Below are 15,813 nucleotides of genomic sequence, written 5' to 3' on the forward strand. Positions count from 1 at the left end.
TGGACAGAAAAGCGGCACTGGGCCGGACTCCGCCACTGCTGCCAATGGCAGCACAACTCTGGCTGGGCTCAACGCGGCCCAGAGAGGCTTCGGGGGCCCTGGGCCTGCCCAGGCCGGACCTGCTCTTACTCCCAGGGGAAGGGGCACGCACGCGGCCAAAAGCCCGCGGCCCCGGGGCAGCCCAGGGCGGCCCCTGGCCTGGCCTGGGCTCCAACCGAGCAGCTTCCTCTAGTCCCGCCCAGACATGGCGGCCGCCAGAGTCCCGGAGCCTCCACTTCCTCTACCCTACAAGCCAGGCACCGGCGGAGGGGGGCCGGGGGGTGTGTGTGTGGGGGGGGGGGGGGACGGGACGGGGGCCGAGCGCCTTCCCCCGGTGCCCGTCTCTGGAGCTTCTAAGGCCTCGGGTCACACCTCCTGCCCCTTCGCTGGCGGAGCTCTTGATTTCCCGGGGCACGGGCCGGGCCCTTGTTCCCGACTGTACGCCCCTGCCACTCCTCCCCAGGAAGGGACAGCACAGGGTCCGCGAGGCTGGCGACTGGCGGACCTGTTCCTCTTGATGGCAGCATCGCACCAGAAACAGCAACCTGCCTCTCCCCAGTCCTCTCCCTCCGCCCTTCGCTGACGAAAAAACGAAATGGCAGGCGAAAAGCAAGGTGCCTCAACATCTTGGCCACTTTGGCGGGACGGGGGACGGGGGACGGGGGACGGGCGGGCGCCTCAAACCCTTGTACGCCACCCTGAGTGGCCTCGTCTCTGAGGGGTCCTCTCAAGCCGCCTTCACCACAAAAAAGCGAGGACTCCCCCATCGAGGCACCCAGCAGTGGACCTGCAGCTGTATCTTTAGCAATCGGTTCCCAAGCCGAAGACCTTGGGAAACACACTGAGTGTGGGCACAGAGTTCGAGTCACATCCGGCCCGTGCCTGGCGAGACACAATCTCACGGGTCACCCAGTCTCGTCCGCATCCCCCTTCCCAAACGTCCAGCCGGCGCAACCTCTCAATAATCCAGCAAGAGCGCCCTCCCATGGCCTTCCCGGCCTGGGCGAGTGCCAGGGTGGAGCGAGCTGGGCCCAAGGGTGCTCAGGAGGCGAGGGGAGGAACAGGCATACGGGGCTCCTGCCCTCACAGCACAAAAGGCCAAAGGCCTAACAGGCCTGGATCTCCTCAAAGGGTCACCAACCGCCTGTGCCCCCTTGGGGCTGAGACCGCGGCTTCTCGTGGGTGAGGTGGGCGGCCGAATGATCACGTCGCTGGCAGTTAAGCTTCACAGAAGCTGGAGGCCAATCTGGGTCCCGGTCGCAGGTGCACACGCCCCAGGCCCTGGCTCGGGCCCAATTCCTCTCCACTCTCCCCGGTCCTGCAGGACACTGACCTCAGTTTCCACGTGCCGATCGCCCGCATGTACACGGATGATCCACATGCTCGTCCAAGCATCTCTTCCTTCCCACTCCACAATCACGACCTGCCTCGAGAGCCTTTCTCTGCCACGGCGGAAAACTCCGGCCTAGTACACCAGTGTCCCCCCGCTGCCGGGAACCTACCTTGGGAGTCTCTCCTCCTCGAGGCTTGCCGACATACCAGAATCACTGCCTCTTTCCCATGATGAAATAAACCCTTTTGGAAGAGGAGAAGGAAGGGAACAGAAAGCACTCACTCACCCAGAACACCAGCGCCTAGAGATGGACCGACGTCCCCGATGATGTCCCTTCTCCACCTTTCCTTCCGCGCTCTGCCTCCTCTGCAACGAGAGAGAGAGCCCAACGCCCTTCACTCAGTGAGGGACCGCCACGCTGCTGGTTAACAACGGGCCGCGTGCAGCCCCGGCCCAGGCAACCTCGACAGTGTCTTCGGCGACTATTCGTACCAGCTCCCCGGGACCAGCAAAACTTCCGAGGAAAGCAGGGTGTGAAAAATCAACCGCACTCGTCCTTTGGAAATTGCGCGGGTGTCGGACGGAAGGAGCTCTTACAGGAAGGACCGTGTCGGGTCAAACCTGGATCATACCTCCCCCCACCACCAATCTGTCTTCCGTGGGAACCACAGCCATCACCTTAGCGTTTATAGCCGCAGAGCTCTCCTCCTCGGCTCTGGACCCGAGGGACTGTGGCGGGATAGCGATGGGTAACTTGGCAAGCCCGCGCCCTCCACCGCAACTGGAAAGGCAGACCCTCCACTGACAGGCAGCTCCTATGACGGGCTGGTAAGCATTCACCAAGCTCTCCCATCCCTGGCCGCACACAGCTCCCCTGCACTGACTTCCCGGGGACGAGGCCTTGTGTCCTGGGACCGGGGGGGAGTCGGTGCGAGTGAAGAGCTACCCCACAGCTTTGCTCCGGGTGGACGCCGAGCCCGGAAAACGAACCCCGGTGACGCCACCACGCACACCTGGCGCCTGGGTAACTACGACTCTGCACGCCTCGGCGCGCGGCGCCTCCATCGATGACAGGGAGGAAGGGAGGCAGAAAGAAGAGAGGGCCCTAGTGTCCAAAGACAAGGGACAGGTGAAACAAGGCAGGCTCCTCCCTGCTCCCCGCCATTCCCCCCAGCATCCCGCACCCCGCCCCAGCTGAGACAAGGGCACTCTACCCTGGCTGCTGGTCGCAAAAGAAAAGGAGAGGATCTAGCAGGACAGGACCTGACTCTGCACAGACACACCAAGGCCAGGGGACCTACAACGCTGAGAGCCAACGAACGCAAAAGAGCCTACATTGCTACGTCAGCCCGGTGGGGTCCCAGAGCAGGCGAGATGGACACGGCCCTCTGTGCGTCGGCTTGCTTTCACCTGCATTCAAGCCCGCGAGCGCGCGCACACAACAATCCCACGTCTTTCCCACTGCAGGGAGGGGGTCGCAAGGCGGAGGCACAAGTGAGGAGCCGCCACGGTGCACCGGTGAGGGCTTCTGCCTTGACTGGGATAATACATCTCCCTCCACGGTGGCACCTCCAACGCACTCACAGGGGAAAAGTACGAGAGAAGGAACGGTCTATGTGAATACATACGCATACGCACACATACGCAAGTGCACGTGTGTCCCTGGTACACGTACCTCCTTACGACACACGCGCACCCTTACGTACGTAAATACGTAAGTACATAGGTGCGAACGAGTCCGGGGTTTGAGGGTAGAGTACGGAACACACTCCCGTGGAGAGCTTCCCAGAAGGGTCCGCTGAACTAATGGCCCTCACCAAGGTCCTGTATCTGTGTGGATGGAGACACTGAGCTCTGCACCTGTCCCATGGACTTCAAACCCGCACGCATACGCGCACATCCTCCCCCGCCCCCGCCCCCCACCCTCCCCCCCTCCACTGCCCAGGACCCCTACCACCACAACCTCCCCAGGGCACTCGCTGGCAGAGTGACTTCCCGAGCCCCCCTGGAGGTGAGCAGGAACAATCCACCCCAGCTCCCCGGGTCCCTGTCAGTTCCTCCCGCTGTCCCCGTGGCCTAGCCCCTCTTGGGCCTGCTCCGGAGCCCTTAGGCCCGTTGAGGTAGCTGGAGGAGAGCAGGAGAGAGACAACCACGCAACAAGAGGGGACATGCGGGTCCCCGTGCCACCTCGAGCTCTGAATCAGTGTCCTGAGAGAGCTAGGCTTCTGCCTGAGAAGACCCGTATGGGTAGCGGTCCCCAAGTGCGCAGACATAAACAGGGTCCCCGGTCGCCAGGAAGTGTGGACTAGAGCGAAGCGGAGATGGAGCCACGGATACACACGCATCCCTTTGGCTGTCCGCACATGTACCGGCCTTCTGCCCACGAGAAGCCCCGAAGGGGAGAGAGACACCACCTCCGCGCAACACCCCAGTAGACCAGTAGAGCCAACCCCACTTGCAGGGCCTGGATGGCTCTTGGGCCTCCCTGGGCCTTTTTTGATCCACAAAGGGCGGAGGGAGAGGCCACGCTCGCAAGGGTGGTTGGCATTTCTGGAGCAACAGTGCCATCAAGCGGAAGCTTTTTGAGCACGGCCTCCAAACCCTGCCTGTGGATACCGTGGGCAAGGGCCTGTGATGGGACGAAGGGTGGGTTTGGTTCACTCAGAGGATTCCCGGTGGGGGTGGGGGGGGGGCGGCCAACTCCGGAACACCGCCAGAGTAAGGTGCGGGAGCGAAAGGAGGTGGTGGGAGCCGAGCTCGCCCACCCGGGAGCCCCTGGCTGTCAGGCCGGCCGGGCTTCCCAGCCTTGGGGGCGTGGCCTCGGCAGCCGCCATGTTCCGGAACCAGGAGCTGAAGCTACCCCATCCAGGGCGTCCGGCCCCCGAAACTCTGCCCTCCTTGCGGGACCCAGGTCCGCCGGCGGGATCCCGGGGGAACCCAGGACCCGTTGCCGCTGCCCCGTCGGAGGCCCCGGGTCCAGCAACGTGGACAGAGGGGAAAGGGGGAGGAGGCGGCCACCCTGTCAGGGGCAGCATTCTGCAGACAGGACGGAGAATTTCCCGATTAGTGTCTGGTCCCGGAGCCAGACAAGGAAGCGCAACGTAGGCGGGCCGCACATCCCGAGTTCCAGCTCCACTTCCGGTTCGGGGTGTGTTTCGTTTACTTTTGCGCCCGCCACAGAGGGTCTGGGTGCCATGCCCCACAGGACCCCATGAGGCCCTTCCTGTCCCGTATCACACTGGGTATCCAGACCCACTCGGGACGGGATACAACTGGGCCAACATCAGCACGCTGAGATGGACATCACCGTCCGCAGGGAGGGGATCGAGGGCCAAAGTTTTCCGCCTTCTATCTCGGACTCGGGCTCGGGCACGGGCACGGGCACGGGCACGAGCACGCTGCAGCCAGGGGACGCCTTGGTCCTCGGGGGGCCTCCCTCGTCGTGGACGACCCGGGTCCTCTTGTTTGGGGGGACGCCGGAGATTTTTCCCACGGGGCCCAAGGTTCGCAGGGGCAGCCGCTGACCCTAGCCAGGGGGGCACACTGAGACCACCTGGGGCCAGGGAACCAGTCAGATCAGGGAGGCCAGGCCCTGGCCCCAAGGAAGGGCTCTGCCCACGTGAGACCGCCTGTTGGCAGAGTTTCGGCCGGCTCCCAAGTGTGAAAGAAGGGGCAGGGGGCGGGTGTCAGCAACCTTCCAAGAGGGGTGAAAGCCAAGTGGAATGTGTGGAGGGAGGGGTCCAGCCTGGAGACTTGTTCCTGGAGTTCGAAGCCTCGCCCGGTACGTTACCACCAAACCACCAGCACCACCGCTACAGCCACCCCCGGCCCCGCAAGCCTGCTGACCCCCAGGCAGGTTAAGAGCTGGGCAAAGCGCAGGAACGAGCCACCGCAGGGCTTGCTCCAGAAGAGGCCCGTGGGGACAGTCAGGGTCTAGAAGGAACGGTCGTGTGCCCGGAGTATGCACTTGGGAGACAAGCTGGATGAGGGGTGGTGATAGGGGAGGTGGGGGGGGGGGGGCGCGCGCACGCGCGCGCATTTCGCTCAGTCCAACAGAGGTGGGCCTTAGGCAGCGTCTTGAGACCTCTTCTTGATTTCCCCGCTGGGCTGCGGCCGCAAGCACAGGGCCACAGGGTCAAGACCTGGAGAGCCAGGGCTGAATGGAAGCCAGGGCCCTTCCTTCTCATCGCTGAAGTGAGGCTCGGGGCCTCTTCGGGACAAAGCCGAAGTCTGCAAAGGCATGGCCCAGGGGTCCGCTCGGCCCGGCTCCTCTCCTGTGCTGTCCTCTCGAGGAGGTGGGTCCGGGAGCCCTGGGGACAGGACACGACAGGCCTGTGCCAGAATCCTGGACAACCCGGGAAATGGCAGAAATTCTTGGCTCAGGAGAAGGGCTCCTTCTGCAGTGTCTCCTTGGTCCTGAGAGCGCCGTTCCCCTCTGGACTCCGACTGCGAGCCCTCGCTGGGCCTCGGGCCCCCTTGGCACTGGGTAGCCAGGCTCCCCACGTCATCCCCGAGCTGGACAGAAAAGCGGCACTGGGCCGGACTCCGCCACTGCTGCCAATGGCAGCACAACTCTGGCTGGGCTCAACGCGGCCCAGAGAGGCTTCGGGGGCCCTGGGCCTGCCCAGGCCGGACCTGCTCTTACTCCCAGGGGAAGGGGCACGCACGCGGCCAAAAGCCCGCGGCCCCGGGGCAGCCCAGGGCGGCCCCTGGCCTGGCCTGGGCTCCAACCGAGCAGCTTCCTCTAGTCCCGCCCAGACATGGCGGCCGCCAGAGTCCCGGAGCCTCCACTTCCTCTACCCTACAAGCCAGGCACCGGCGGAGGGGGGCCGGGGGGGGTGTGTGTGGGGGGGGGGGACGGGACGGGGGCCGAGCGCCTTCCCCCGGTGCCCGTCTCTGGAGCTTCTAAGGCCTCGGGTCACACCTCCTGCCCCTTCGCTGGCGGAGCTCTTGATTTCCCGGGGCACGGGCCGGGCCCTTGTTCCCGACTGTACGCCCCTGCCACTCCTCCCCAGGAAGGGACAGCACAGGGTCCGCGAGGCTGGCGACTGGCGGACCTGTTCCTCTTGATGGCAGCATCGCACCAGAAACAGCAACCTGCCTCTCCCCAGTCCTCTCCCTCCGCCCTTCGCTGACGAAAAAACGAAATGGCAGGCGAAAAGCAAGGTGCCTCAACATCTTGGCCACTTTGGCGGGACGGGGGACGGGGGACGGGGGACGGGCGGGCGCCTCAAACCCTTGTACGCCACCCTGAGTGGCCTCGTCTCTGAGGGGTCCTCTCAAGCTGCCTTCACCACAAAAAAGCGAGGACTCCCCCATCGAGGCACCCAGCAGTGGACCTGCAGCTGTATCTTTAGCAATCGGTTCCCAAGCCGAAGACCTTGGGAAACACACTGAGTGTGGGCACAGAGTTCGAGTCACATCCGGCCCGTGCCTGGCGAGACACAATCTCACGGGTCACCCAGTCTCGTCCGCATCCCCCTTCCCAAACGTCCAGCCGGCGCAACCTCTCAATAATCCAGCAAGAGCGCCCTCCCATGGCCTTCCCGGCCTGGGCGAGTGCCAGGGTGGAGCGAGCTGGGCCCAAGGGTGCTCAGGAGGCGAGGGGAGGAACAGGCATACGGGGCTCCTGCCCTCACAGCACAAAAGGCCAAAGGCCTAACAGGCCTGGATCTCCTCAAAGGGTCACCAACCGCCTGTGCCCCCTTGGGGCTGAGACCGCGGCTTCTCGTGGGTGAGGTGGGCGGCCGAATGATCACGTCGCTGGCAGTTAAGCTTCACAGAAGCTGGAGGCCAATCTGGGTCCCGGTCGCAGGTGCACACGCCCCAGGCCCTGGCTCGGGCCCAATTCCTCTCCACTCTCCCCGGTCCTGCAGGACACTGACCTCAGTTTCCACGTGCCGATCGCCCGCATGTACACGGATGATCCACATGCTCGTCCAAGCATCTCTTCCTTCCCACTCCACAATCACGACCTGCCTCGAGAGCCTTTCTCTGCCACGGCGGAAAACTCCGGCCTAGTACACCAGTGTCCCCCCGCTGCCGGGAACCTACCTTGGGAGTCTCTCCTCCTCGAGGCTTGCCGACATACCAGAATCACTGCCTCTTTCCCATGATGAAATAAACCCTTTTGGAAGAGGAGAAGGAAGGGAACAGAAAGCACTCACTCACCCAGAACACCAGCGCCTAGAGATGGACCGACGTCCCCGATGATGTCCCTTCTCCACCTTTCCTTCCGCGCTCTGCCTCCTCTGCAACGAGAGAGAGAGCCCAACGCCCTTCACTCAGTGAGGGACCGCCACGCTGCTGGTTAACAACGGGCCGCGTGCAGCCCCGGCCCAGGCGACCTCGACAGTGTCTTCGGCGACTATTCGTACCAGCTCCCCGGGACCAGCAAAACTTCCGAGGAAAGCAGGGTGTGAAAAATCAACCGCACTCGTCCTTTGGAAATTGCGCGGGTGTCGGACGGAAGGAGCTCTTACAGGAAGGACCGTGTCGGGTCAAACCTGGATCATACCTCCCCCCACCACCAATCTGTCTTCCGTGGGAACCACAGCCATCACCTTAGCGTTTATAGCCGCAGAGCTCTCCTCCTCGGCTCTGGACCCGAGGGACTGTGGCGGGATAGCGATGGGTAACTTGGCAAGCCCGCGCCCTCCACCGCAACTGGAAAGGCAGACCCTCCACTGACAGGCAGCTCCTATGACGGGCTGGTAAGCATTCACCAAGCTCTCCCATCCCTGGCCGCACACAGCTCCCCTGCACTGACTTCCCGGGGACGAGGCCTTGTGTCCTGGGACCGGGGGGGAGTCGGTGCGAGTGAAGAGCTACCCCACAGCTTTGCTCCGGGTGGACGCCGAGCCCGGAAAACGAACCCCGGTGACGCCACCACGCACACCTGGCGCCTGGGTAACTACGACTCTGCACGCCTCGGCGCGCGGCGCCTCCATCGATGACAGGGAGGAAGGGAGGCAGAAAGAAGAGAGGGCCCTAGTGTCCAAAGACAAGGGACAGGTGAAACAAGGCAGGCTCCTCCCTGCTCCCCGCCATTCCCCCCAGCATCCCGCACCCCGCCCCAGCTGAGACAAGGGCACTCTACCCTGGCTGCTGGTCGCAAAAGAAAAGGAGAGGATCTAGCAGGACAGGACCTGACTCTGCACAGACACACCAAGGCCAGGGGACCTACAACGCTGAGAGCCAACGAACGCAAAAGAGCCTACATTGCTACGTCAGCCCGGTGGGGTCCGAGAGCAGGCGAGATGGACACGGCCCTCTGTGCGTCGGCTTGCTTTCACCTGCATTCAAGCCCGCGAGCGCGCGCACACAACAATCCCACGTCTTTCCCACTGCAGGGAGGGGGTCGCAAGGCGGAGGCACAAGTGAGGAGCCGCCACGGTGCACCGGTGAGGGCTTCTGCCTTGACTGGGATAATACATCTCCCTCCACGGTGGCACCTCCAACGCACTCACAGGGGAAAAGTACGAGAGAAGGAACGGTCTATGTGAATACATACGCATACGCACACATACGCAAGTGCACGTGTGTCCCTGGTACACGTACCTCCTTACGACACACGCGCACCCTTACGTACGTAAATACGTAAGTACATAGGTGCGAACGAGTCCGGGGTTTGAGGGTAGAGTACGGAACACACTCCCGTGGAGAGCTTCCCAGAAGGGTCCGCTGAACTAATGGCCCTCACCAAGGTCCTGTATCTGTGTGGATGGAGACACTGAGCTCTGCACCTGTCCCATGGACTTCAAACCCGCACGCATACGCGCACATCCTCCCCCGCCCCCGCCCCCCACCCTCCCCCCCTCCACTGCCCAGGACCCCTACCACCACAACCTCCCCAGGGCACTCGCTGGCAGAGTGACTTCCCGAGCCCCCCTGGAGGTGAGCAGGAACAATCCACCCCAGCTCCCCGGGTCCCTGTCAGTTCCTCCCGCTGTCCCCGTGGCCTAGCCCCTCTTGGGCCTGCTCCGGAGCCCTTAGGCCCGTTGAGGTAGCTGGAGGAGAGCAGGAGAGAGACAACCACGCAACAAGAGGGGACATGCGGGTCCCCGTGCCACCTCGAGCTCTGAATCAGTGTCCTGAGAGAGCTAGGCTTCTGCCTGAGAAGACCCGTATGGGTAGCGGTCCCCAAGTGCGCAGACATAAACAGGGTCCCCGGTCGCCAGGAAGTGTGGACTAGAGCGAAGCGGAGATGGAGCCACGGATACACACGCATCCCTTTGGCTGTCCGCACATGTACCGGCCTTCTGCCCACGAGAAGCCCCGAAGGGGAGAGAGACACCACCTCCGCGCAACACCCCAGTAGACCAGTAGAGCCAACCCCACTTGCAGGGCCTGGATGGCTCTTGGGCCTCCCTGGGCCTTTTTTGATCCACAAAGGGCGGAGGGAGAGGCCACGCTCGCAAGGGTGGTTGGCATTTCTGGAGCAACAGTGCCATCAAGCGGAAGCTTTTTGAGCACGGCCTCCAAACCCTGCCTGTGGATACCGTGGGCAAGGGCCTGTGATGGGACGAAGGGTGGGTTTGGTTCACTCAGAGGATTCCCGGTGGGGGTGGGGGGGGGGCGGCCAACTCCGGAACACCGCCAGAGTAAGGTGCGGGAGCGAAAGGAGGTGGTGGGAGCCGAGCTCGCCCACCCGGGAGCCCCTGGCTGTCAGGCCGGCCGGGCTTCCCAGCCTTGGGGGCGTGGCCTCGGCAGCCGCCATGTTCCGGAACCAGGAGCTGAAGCTACCCCATCCAGGGCGTCCGGCCCCCGAAACTCTGCCCTCCTTGCGGGACCCAGGTCCGCCGGCGGGATCCCGGGGGAACCCAGGACCCGTTGCCGCTGCCCCGTCGGAGGCCCCGGGTCCAGCAACGTGGACAGAGGGGAAAGGGGGAGGAGGCGGCCACCCTGTCAGGGGCAGCATTCTGCAGACAGGACGGAGAATTTCCCGATTAGTGTCTGGTCCCGGAGCCAGACAAGGAAGCGCAACGTAGGCGGGCCGCACATCCCGAGTTCCAGCTCCACTTCCGGTTCGGGGTGTGTTTCGTTTACTTTTGCGCCCGCCACAGAGGGTCTGGGTGCCATGCCCCACAGGACCCCATGAGGCCCTTCCTGTCCCGTATCACACTGGGTATCCAGACCCACTCGGGACGGGATACAACTGGGCCAACATCAGCACGCTGAGATGGACATCACCGTCCGCAGGGAGGGGATCGAGGGCCAAAGTTTTCCGCCTTCTATCTCGGACTCGGGCTCGGGCACGGGCACGGGCACGGGCACGAGCACGCTGCAGCCAGGGGACGCCTTGGTCCTCGGGGGGCCTCCCTCGTCGTGGACGACCCGGGTCCTCTTGTTTGGGGGGACGCCGGAGATTTTTCCCACGGGGCCCAAGGTTCGCAGGGGCAGCCGCTGACCCTAGCCAGGGGGGCACACTGAGACCACCTGGGGCCAGGGAACCAGTCAGATCAGGGAGGCCAGGCCCTGGCCCCAAGGAAGGGCTCTGCCCACGTGAGACCGCCTGTTGGCAGAGTTTCGGCCGGCTCCCAAGTGTGAAAGAAGGGGCAGGGGGCGGGTGTCAGCAACCTTCCAAGAGGGGTGAAAGCCAAGTGGAATGTGTGGAGGGAGGGGTCCAGCCTGGAGACTTGTTCCTGGAGTTCGAAGCCTCGCCCGGTACGTTACCACCAAACCACCAGCACCACCGCTACAGCCACCCCCGGCCCCGCAAGCCTGCTGACCCCCAGGCAGGTTAAGAGCTGGGCAAAGCGCAGGAACGAGCCACCGCAGGGCTTGCTCCAGAAGAGGCCCGTGGGGACAGTCAGGGTCTAGAAGGAACGGTCGTGTGCCCGGAGTATGCACTTGGGAGACAAGCTGGATGAGGGGTGGTGATAGGGGAGGTGGGGGGGGGGCGCATTTCGCTCAGTCCAACAGAGGTGGGCCTTAGGCAGCGTCTTGAGACCTCTTCTTGATTTCCCCGCTGGGCTGCGGCCGCAAGCACAGGGCCACAGGGTCAAGACCTGGAGAGCCAGGGCTGAATGGAAGCCAGGGCCCTTCCTTCTCATCGCTGAAGTGAGGCTCGGGGCCTCTTCGGGACAAAGCCGAAGTCTGCAAAGGCATGGCCCAGGGGTCCGCTCGGCCCGGCTCCTCTCCTGTGCTGTCCTCTCGAGGAGGTGGGTCCGGGAGCCCTGGGGACAGGACACGACAGGCCTGTGCCAGAATCCTGGACAACCCGGGAAATGGCAGAAATTCTTGGCTCAGGAGAAGGGCTCCTTCTGCAGTGTCTCCTTGGTCCTGAGAGCGCCGTTCCCCTCTGGACTCCGACTGCGAGCCCTCGCTGGGCCTCGGGCCCCCTTGGCACTGGGTAGCCAGGCTCCCCACGTCATCCCCGAGCTGGACAGAAAAGCGGCACTGGGCCGGACTCCGCCACTGCTGCCAATGGCAGCACAACTCTGGCTGGGCTCAACGCGGCCCAGAGAGGCTTCGGGGGCCCTGGGCCTGCCCAGGCCGGACCTGCTCTTACTCCCAGGGGAAGGGGCACGCACGCGGCCAAAAGCCCGCGGCCCCGGGGCAGCCCAGGGCGGCCCCTGGCCTGGCCTGGGCTCCAACCGAGCAGCTTCCTCTAGTCCCGCCCAGACATGGCGGCCGCCAGAGTCCCGGAGCCTCCACTTCCTCTACCCTACAAGCCAGGCACCGGCGGAGGGGGGCCGGGGGGGGTGTGTGTGGGGGGGGGGACGGGACGGGGGCCGAGCGCCTTCCCCCGGTGCCCGTCTCTGGAGCTTCTAAGGCCTCGGGTCACACCTCCTGCCCCTTCGCTGGCGGAGCTCTTGATTTCCCGGGGCACGGGCCGGGCCCTTGTTCCCGACTGTACGCCCCTGCCACTCCTCCCCAGGAAGGGACAGCACAGGGTCCGCGAGGCTGGCGACTGGCGGACCTGTTCCTCTTGATGGCAGCATCGCACCAGAAACAGCAACCTGCCTCTCCCCAGTCCTCTCCCTCCGCCCTTCGCTGACGAAAAAAAGAAATGCCAAGCAGGCTCCAACCTGGCAGGCGAAAAGCAAGGTGCCTCAACATCTTGGCCACTTTGGCGGGACGGGGGACGGGGGACGGGCGGGCGCCTCAAACCCTTGTACGCCACCCTGAGTGGCCTCGTCTCTGAGGGGTCCTCTCAAGCCGCCTTCACCACAAAAAAGCGAGGACTCCCCCATCGAGGCACCCAGCAGTGGACCTGCAGCTGTATCTTTAGCAATCGGTTCCCAAGCCGAAGACCTTGGGAAACACACTGAGTGTGGGCACAGAGTTCGAGTCACATCCGGCCCGTGCCTGGCGAGACACAATCTCACGGGTCACCCAGTCTCGTCCGCATCCCCCTTCCCAAACGTCCAGCCGGCGCAACCTCTCAATAATCCAGCAAGAGCGCCCTCCCATGGCCTTCCCGGCCTGGGCGAGTGCCAGGGTGGAGCGAGCTGGGCCCAAGGGTGCTCAGGAGGCGAGGGGAGGAACAGGCATACGGGGCTCCTGCCCTCACAGCACAAAAGGCCAAAGGCCTAACAGGCCTGGATCTCCTCAAAGGGTCACCAACCGCCTGTGCCCCCTTGGGGCTGAGACCGCGGCTTCTCGTGGGTGAGGTGGACGGCCGAATGATCACGTCGCTGGCAGTTAAGCTTCACAGAAGCTGGAGGCCAATCTGGGTCCCGGTCGCAGGTGCACACGCCCCAGGCCCTGGCTCGGGCCCAATTCCTCTCCACTCTCCCCGGTCCTGCAGGACACTGACCTCAGTTTCCACGTGCCGATCGCCCGCATGTACACGGATGATCCACATGCTCGTCCAAGCATCTCTTCCTTCCCACTCCACAATCACGACCTGCCTCGAGAGCCTTTCTCTGCCACGGCGGAAAACTCCGGCCTAGTACACCAGTGTCCCCCCGCTGCCGGGAACCTACCTTGGGAGTCTCTCCTCCTCGAGGCTTGCCGACATACCAGAATCACTGCCTCTTTCCCATGATGAAATAAACCCTTTTGGAAGAGGAGAAGGAAGGGAACAGAAAGCACTCACTCACCCAGAACACCAGCGCCTAGAGATGGACCGACGTCCCCGATGATGTCCCTTCTCCACCTTTCCTTCCGCGCTCTGCCTCCTCTGCAACGAGAGAGAGAGCCCAACGCCCTTCACTCAGTGAGGGACCGCCACGCTGCTGGTTAACAACGGGCCGCGTGCAGCCCCGGCCCAGGCGACCTCGACAGTGTCTTCGGCGACTATTCGTACCAGCTCCCCGGGACCAGCAAAACTTCCGAGGAAAGCAGGGTGTGAAAAATCAGCCGCACTCGTCCTTTGGAAATTGCGCGGGTGTCGGACGGAAGGAGCTCTTACAGGAAGGACCGTGTCGGGTCAAACCTGGATCATACCTCCCCCCACCACCAATCTGTCTTCCGTGGGAACCACAGCCATCACCTTAGCGTTTATAGCCGCAGAGCTCTCCTCCTCGGCTCTGGACCCGAGGGACTGTGGCGGGATAGCGATGGGTAACTTGGCAAGCCCGCGCCCTCCACCGCAACTGGAAAGGCAGACCCTCCACTGACAGGCAGCTCCTATGACGGGCTGGTAAGCATTCACCAAGCTCTCCCATCCCTGGCCGCACACAGCTCCCCTGCACTGACTTCCCGGGGACGAGGCCTTGTGTCCTGGGACCGGGGGGGAGTCGGTGCGAGTGAAGAGCTACCCCACAGCTTTGCTCCGGGTGGACGCCGAGCCCGGAAAACGAACCCCGGTGACGCCACCACGCACACCTGGCGCCTGGGTAACTACGACTCTGCACGCCTCGGCGCGCGGCGCCTCCATCGATGACAGGGAGGAAGGGAGGCAGAAAGAAGAGAGGGCCCTAGTGTCCAAAGACAAGGGACAGGTGAAACAAGGCAGGCTCCTCCCTGCTCCCCGCCATTCCCCCCAGCATCCCGCACCCCGCCCCAGCTGAGACAAGGGCACTCTACCCTGGCTGCTGGTCGCAAAAGAAAAGGAGAGGATCTAGCAGGACAGGACCTGACTCTGCACAGACACACCAAGGCCAGGGGACCTACAACGCTGAGAGCCAACGAACGCAAAAGAGCCTACATTGCTACGTCAGCCCGGTGGGGTCCGAGAGCAGGCGAGATGGACACGGCCCTCTGTGCGTCGGCTTGCTTTCACCTGCATTCAAGCCCGCGAGCGCGCGCACACAACAATCCCACGTCTTTCCCACTGCAGGGAGGGGGTCGCAAGGCGGAGGCACAAGTGAGGAGCCGCCACGGTGCACCGGTGAGGGCTTCTGCCTTGACTGGGATAATACATCTCCCTCCACGGTGGCACCTCCAACGCACTCACAGGGGAAAAGTACGAGAGAAGGAACGGTCTATGTGAATATATACGCATACGCACACATACGCAAGTGCACGTGTGTCCCTGGTACACGTACCTCCTTACGACACACGCGCACCCTTACGTACGTAAATACATAAGTACATAGGTGCGAACGAGTCCGGGGTTTGAGGGTAGAGTACGGAACACACTCCCGTGGAGAGCTTCCCAGAAGGGTCCGCTGAACTAATGGCCCTCACCAAGGTCCTGTATCTGTGTGGATGGAGACACTGAGCTCTGCACCTGTCCCATGGACTTCAAACCCGCACGCATACGCGCACATCCTCCCCCGCCCCCGCCCCCCACCCTCCCCCCCTCCACTGCCCAGGACCCCTACCACCACAACCTCCCCAGGGCACTCGCTGGCAGAGTGGCTTCCCGAGCCCCCCTGGAGGTGAGCAGGAACAATCCACCCCAGCTCCCCGGGTCCCTGTCAGTTCCTCCCGCTGTCCCCGTGGCCTAGCCCCTCTTGGGCCTGCTCCGGAGCCCTTAGGCCCGTTGAGGTAGCTGGAGGAGAGCAGGAGAGAGACAACCACGCAACAAGAGGGGACATGCGGGTCCCCGTGCCACCTCGAGCTCTGAATCAGTGTCCTGAGAGAGCTAGGCTTCTGCCTGAGAAGACCCGTATGGGTAGCGGTCCCCAAGTGCGCAGACATAAACAGGGTCCCCGGTCGCCAGGAAGTGTGGACTAGAGCGAAGCGGAGATGGAGCCACGGATACACACGCATCCCTTTGGCTGTCCGCACATGTACCGGCCTTCTGCCCACGAGAAGCCCCGAAGGGGAGAGAGACACCACCTCCGAGCAACACCCCAGTAGACCAGTAGAGCCAACCCCACTTGCAGGGCCTGGATGGCTCTTGGGCCTCCCTGGGCCTTTTTTGATCCACAAAGGGCGGAGGGAGAGGCCACGCTCGCAAGGGTGGTTGGCATTTCTGGAGCAACAGTGCCATCAAGCGGAAGCTTTTTGAGCACGGCCTCCAAACCCTGCCTGTGGATACCGTGGGCATGGGACGAAGGGTGGGTTTGGTTCACTCAGAGGATTCCCGGTGGGGGTGGGGG

The 15,813-nt window shown here is 63.6% G+C and overlaps 1 long non-coding RNA gene across 5 annotated transcripts in view; it reads right to left on the minus strand.

The window, feature by feature from the left end:
• LOC141576432 (uncharacterized) overlaps window positions 1-15,813 on the minus strand; it is a 69,552-nt gene that overhangs the window by 33,389 nt on the left and 20,350 nt on the right. For 2 of the 5 annotated variants that reach the window (XR_012504835.1, XR_012504838.1), the window contains one exon: window positions 1,659-1,738. The exons of 1 other annotated variant lie outside the window; for it this stretch is intronic. This is a non-coding gene — a long non-coding RNA (uncharacterized LOC141576432). Of the gene's footprint in view, window positions 1-1,658; window positions 1,739-7,543; window positions 7,624-13,422; window positions 13,503-15,813 lie in introns of all 5 variants that reach the window. 2 more of the 5 variants (XR_012504834.1, XR_012504837.1) reach the window with 2 other exon arrangements.

The sequence above is a fragment of the Camelus bactrianus genome, chromosome X (assembly GCF_048773025.1).
Source record: "Camelus bactrianus isolate YW-2024 breed Bactrian camel chromosome X, ASM4877302v1, whole genome shotgun sequence".
Lineage (NCBI taxonomy): Eukaryota > Metazoa > Chordata > Mammalia > Artiodactyla > Camelidae > Camelus > Camelus bactrianus.